Source organism: Miniopterus schreibersii (genome assembly GCF_964146895.1).
Source record: "Miniopterus schreibersii genome assembly, chromosome: X".
Classification (NCBI taxonomy): domain Eukaryota; kingdom Metazoa; phylum Chordata; class Mammalia; order Chiroptera; family Miniopteridae; genus Miniopterus; species Miniopterus schreibersii.
In genome coordinates this window covers 22,480,455-22,486,454 of record NC_138104.1, presented here as the reverse complement: position 1 = coordinate 22,486,454, position 6,000 = coordinate 22,480,455, and the positions used below count along the sequence as shown (strand labels likewise).

The following is a 6,000-nucleotide window of genomic DNA, read 5'->3' as shown; positions in this document are numbered from 1 at the left end:
ATAAATCAGGTCACTTTTTTTTGTATGGCAAAGGCAGGGATTTTGATATTCAGAAATTGGAAGTGAGAAGGAAAGGATGCAGTACAGAGAGAGTGGAAGGGTGACTGAGACAGATTTCACCTCTTTAACAAATTTTTTTTTTTTTTTTTTTTTTTTGCAGCTTGGCTCTGAGCATTGTTATGACTCAACGTCTCTGTGCTTGGCAAGGCTGAAACAAGAATAGTCTCTATTTGGTACCAAATCAGAACAGGAAGTCCCTGGCTGAATGTCAGATTCAGGTACTTCTGACAGATTTTGAATGAAGTTCTTTATTACGTGTTTTGATAACCAAGAGCTTTATTAGAAGAGTCGAAACATTCCCTTGAGTAAACCATGTACTATACATTGTTACAAAACTGTTAACAGGTATATATACCACAATAACCATGAGTATCAAGAATCTTGGTCAAAATTTCCTGCCCAGTCCTAAATGCTCTCTTTTCATCATCCTCTTCTGATCTTGTTCTCTTCTCAGTTCCATGATGACTCTCAGTAGTTGCAGAGAATCCTTCATCTCTGTTTATCATGCCTATCTCCTATCACCAGCACTTGATCTCTCCTATCCTGGGGCAAAAGCAATCCCTCAGTGTTGAGGTATTACTAGTAATGAATCTTTTTTTCCCTTTAATGTAGAAAGACCTATAAATGAAGTTGTTCCTTTTCTCTAATAATAATGCCTATCATTTATTGAGCCTTGCTATGTCTCAGGCATTTGTATCACTCCATTTCATTCCCATACTTCCATACTTATTTCATAGGTGGATCACTGATATTGGGTCATTCTCCAAGATTTTCCAGCTAGGGCTGTCTGGCTCTAGAGTGGAGCTTTAGATCCCTGCACTAGCCTGCCTCTTTTGCTTGATATCCATCTGTACACTCTTGGGAATACTCAAGCTGTGGTGTGGGAGGCAGGTTTCTTCCCTTGGTGGCAAACAATGTTTTATTCTCATGATTTAGAGGACAAAGATCTAGCTTGTGGGGGAAACATTCACAAGATTATCAGCCCAGGAAATTCAAGTAGATCCTCTTCCTATTTTCCTTTCTCTACTTTCATTTCAAATTATTCTTAGAGTAGCTGCCAATGGAATCAAAGGAATAATCATGTCTCCAAATTGGGGACGGAGACCTAAAAGTCTTTAACTCTTTTTGCCCACTAAAGTGAGTTGTCCCTGAACGTATCAGCCTAACTGAAATTCTTTTTCAAAATCTTGCTTATAGTTAACAATTTCAATTTAGTAAAGGTACTAAACCATTTATTCACAACATGGAGATCAATAGATGAACTTATAATTTCTTTCCAAGATGTAATTTAAAAAAGAAACTTTGGCCTAGAAATCTGAAGACCTGTGTCTGGATTCTGAATCTTCCACTTCTAGCCTCCACTAATTCTGTTTCTTTATCTGTAGAATACAAATAATGATATTTTTCTAGCCTAATTCACAAAAATGATAAGGTAGGGATCCCATTATTAGAAAGTGCTTTGTAAGTCTCAAAGTGTTCTACAAGTATAAGCCATTAGGCAAGATGAAGTGAAATGCTCAAAAGGTTACCAAGGGAAAAGAGAAGTTCAGCAGGGCTCTAAGCAAGGGTTCCACCAAGGATTGACCCACAGGGAAAAGTTGTGCCTCTCAAAGTTGCTTTCCCTTAGCTTAAGGGGTGCAGATCCAAACTGGGCTTCTAGATGGATCCATGATGATCTTCAACTCTCTGACTTCTAAGAAACCAGTCTTACTCTTATCTAAACTGAGCGCTGCATTCATAGATGGGGAGTGGCATGTTGATTAACTCCTTGACACCAGTGAAGCTGGGGACATGGATAATGCTGGCTGGGTAAACAGACTAAAAAGTAGGGAATTGATTGTATGCCACGTTGGTTACAAGCAGAGATATTGCAATGGGATGAGAGACAGGAGAAAAAGCGGGATGTAATTCTGCATGAAGTTATGGCACCTCAACTCTTGAAAGCCAATCCCAATTTAGAACACAAATTACCTTGTGGGTAGTCCTGGCTGTGCTCAGCACAGTGTGAGCGCTCACGCAATACAATGTGACGGTGATAGTGACTGTCCTTGGTCTCTTTCTATTCTCCTTGGCTATAGGCTTTCCAGAGATATGTGCAGATAAAAGCTACCAGTGCCCAGAAAGAGGACTGAGGGAAAGGGTGTGGACGTTAATGGCAGGCCTGGAGCTTGGGTACTGAACCTGTTCTCCCCGCCCTTGCTCCCTCACCCACAACCCCCAGCCCCATGCTCGCACAGTCAAGCTTGAGAGGCTGAAAGGGTTTCACTTCCGCTTGGCTGCAGGAACCACAAGTTCCAGTCTAGGTCGGAATTAGGATAATCATAGTCAAAATATACCCAGATGCTCTCACACATCCAGACGCAGACGCGCGCGCATCCAGGGGCCATGGGGCGCACGTGAGCCCACGCCCCACGCACCCAGCCCTGCCTCACGCCAGAGCATCCTCAGCAGCTGCCACAGAAGCACTGTCCTCCTCCCTCTCCTTTTCCTCCTCCTCCTACCGCCGCCACGCCGCCGCCGCCGCCGCCTCTATTGCTGTCTCCTATCCCCTCTCATCCTCCTTCTTCCCCCAGTTCCTGCTTCTTCTCCCAGACCCGGCGCCTCCTGGTTGGCGGTGTAGGGAAGAACCCTCAGCAGCGGCTCTCCCTTGCTCTTGCCACGAAGAAACTGGAACAGGTCTGTGTTGGGGGCGCTTTGTTGCAGGCTGTTGGAGCGCCTGTGGCTCCAAGAACCTCTGGGAGGAGGGCATGGGGCGGACGGGAAGGTAAATGTAAATTATTTTCTGAGTTTTTGTCTTTTTCAATGAATAGATGGTTTGCGATGGGGTGAAAAGGCGCTGGATCCCTTTCCCAGTTCACTGTTTGTCTCGCTTAAAGGCGAGAGAACACTGAAGCTGCCCAGACTCCTGCTCCCCGTCCACCCCTAAAGCTCTCTTTCTTTGCCCCCCCCCCCCCGCATCCACTTCTCAGAGCCGAGCTCTCTCTTGTTCTTGGAGCTTATGATGGGGGAGGGGAGAGATGGATGGAGTCTTCCAGCGGGGCACCTGGGTGCATGGGGCTTTGTTACATACAACAAAAACCAGTCCTTACCAGCTTATAGTTCCAGGCTAGGCTGTGTTCTGCCGGTGGTGTGGGGTGTGGGGTGTGGGCTGGGCAGACTAGGGAAGTGAGAGAATGTGAGGGGACACTCCCTGTTTGTGACAAGGCACACAAGAATGCAGTGGCGTGTGGCGCGGAGATAGTGAGGGTTTTGTGTGGGATTCAGTATGAGTGGTGTGTGTGTGTGTGTGTGTGTGTGTGTGTGTGTGTGTGTGTGTGTGTGTTCGCGCGCGTGTGCGCGCGCGCGCACGCGCTCGCGCGCCGTGAGGCTGGGCTACTCTTGGCATTACATGTCCTTGGGTATCATCCCATGCCAAGCCAGATTGCAGTAATATGCAGGCGGATCAAGTCCAACCTGTTCTGCCCACATTGAAAGGGTAATAATGGTTTCAAAATGATGGTAATACCCGTAGCTGGGGCTCTTGTTTAGGATATTATGGATGTGGAAATTTATAGCCAGATTGACCAAGTCTTAATGGATATTATTGTTCCGCCAAAGATGCCCAACTTTCTTAGCGGGTTTCCCTCAGTCAATGAGCATCCAAAGCTCTTACAGTGACCCCTGCAGTAACCACCCCCTCCCCCATTTAACCAGTGAATCCTCATTTCTCTCTCCCTTTTTTTAAATATGTTTTTATTTATTTAAGAGAGAGAGAGGAGAGGGAGAGAGAGAAACATCGATGAGAGGTAACCATTCAAAGGCTGCCTCTCACAGGCCCCCCACTGGGGACCCAGCCCACAATCTAGGCATGTGCCCTGACCAGAAATTGAAGTAGTGACCTCTAGATACATGGGACAAGCTCAACCTACCCAGCCACATTGGCCAGGGCCCTCCTTTCTTCTTTAATGCAGCTATGTTAGCGGTGGGCTAAGATGTAAAAATGTATGGTTGGAGAAAAAGGAACATACTAAATGCAGCTTTGTATTAGTTGTGAATTTGGATTAGAGGTGTTTTTTGTTTTTTTTGAACCATAAGGTGTGAATTGGTGTGGCCATTATTTTTTAAATCAAAGAAAGAAGAGATCAATAAAAATGAACGAAACTGCTAAACCTTCTCTTTGACATTTTTTTTTTTTTTTGTGTGTGTGTGTTTTTAATAAAGGATTGCTTTTTCAAGGTCCAAAAAAAAAACCACAGTTAAGGATAGTGATCATTCAAACAACTGACATTCATTAAACATCTGCTATATTATTATATAGGTTTCAGGTGTATAATCCTATAATGCATTATCTGTATATGGCATTGTGTGTTCATCACCCCAAGTAAAGTCTCCTTCCATCACCATTTATCCCCCTTATATCCTCCTTTACCTTCCCCCACCCAATACTGGCTCTTTTGGGATTCACCAGTGCCCATAGTAATGTTAAGTATTTGAAGTATGGAAATGAATAAAATATCCTCTTAGTTCTTAGGGTGTGCACAGTCTGGTAGGCAAGGTAGAGTGTGTAAACAGAAAATTATAGTAGAGTATGACAAGGGGCAGGCGGGGTACTGTGATAGAGCACAGAAGAGGGATGCCTGGCTGGGGGTCATGGGTATGATCAAGAAAGGCTTCACTGGGGAAGAGACAGTTGAGGGAGTCTTGAATTAATTCACCAGGTGGTTAAGTTGAAGGAACAGCATTTCTAAAGGCAGAGGATTCATAGTTAAATAAGACCATAAGGGATCCTCAGAAGTGTTACTGTCACATTCTCAACCAATTCAGAATGAATATCCCTGGACTGGGATGGTGATTACTGGTGAATCCAAAAAGAGCCAGTATTGGGTGGGGGGAGGTAGAGGAGGATATAAGGGGGATAAATGGTGATGGAAAGAGACTTGACTTGGGGTGATAAACACACAATGCCATATACAGATAATGTGTTATAGGATTGTACACCTGAAACCTATATAATTTTATAATTTTAGCAATGAATGTCACCCCAATAAATTCAGTTTAAAAAAATAAATTAAAAAAATAAAAGGAGCCAGTATTGCAGATTGATAAGGATCAGAACACATCCCCACCTTAAGAAATGTCGAGCTCATTTATTAATATTAGTGTGTGTTGCTTTAAGCAAATATGGTATGTGTAAGTATGGATTTATAAGGCAAATGAACTAGATGGACAGCATTCACATTGCAGTCTGTTGCTTTACAAAAGAATTCATAATCAGATCATCTTAAATAACAGTGCCCATCTGACCTTTAGAGTGAATTTTTTACCCAAAATACATTTGCACAGAATTTTTTCACATAACCAATGAATGGTATACCAAAGAAAGTTATACCTGTATTACATTTTGCACAAAAGTTACCAATTTTAATAGAGGCATTTTTCCTCATGGTGTGGACGTTTAATAAATACTTTAATAAAACATGAAAATAGCAGTAATGAATATTAAATTCACTGTGTGTTCCTTTATCATTTGAATTGTATATAAAATACAAATGAACCAGCACAGGGTCTTCAGGACTTTTTACATTTTAGGTACTTTTATTAGTGTCACTGGTAATTAATATTAGCCCAAGATTCTATGTTGTATGTTAGTTTTGAAATGGACATATGATGAGTACTATAATACTCGTGTGATCAAGCAGAATAGGACACATTCTGAATCTCCTATTTTGTTATTTTGGTACTGATTGCATGGGCTAATGAGTGGCACTGGAAATGAACCTAAGAGATGGACGTAAGAGCATAAGCTCTGAGGGCGTAGACCAGCATCCTGAGCACCTGCTCCTCTAAATGAAAACCAAAAATAGCCCTGAGTTCTATTTGAAAGAAATTTCAGCAGAATTAGGTGAGCTTGAGTTGACTTCCTCCCTAGTCTGGTCAATGCTCTACTGCAGAGGAAATGCT

General features: G+C 42.8%; 1 protein-coding gene across 5 annotated transcripts in view; it reads left to right on the top strand.

Moving 5' to 3' along the window:
• Positions 1-2,361: 2,361 nt before the first annotated feature.
• Positions 2,362-6,000, top strand: part of PAK3 (p21 (RAC1) activated kinase 3) — a 259,546-nt gene continuing 255,907 nt past the window's right edge. For 3 of the 5 annotated variants that reach the window (XM_081125248.1, XM_081125246.1, XM_081125245.1), the window contains exon 1: positions 2,433-2,736. The gene's annotated coding sequence lies outside the window, so the exon portion shown is untranslated. Of the gene's footprint in view, positions 2,737-6,000 lie in introns of all 5 variants that reach the window. The other 2 variants (XM_081125247.1, XM_081125244.1) reach the window with 1 other exon arrangement.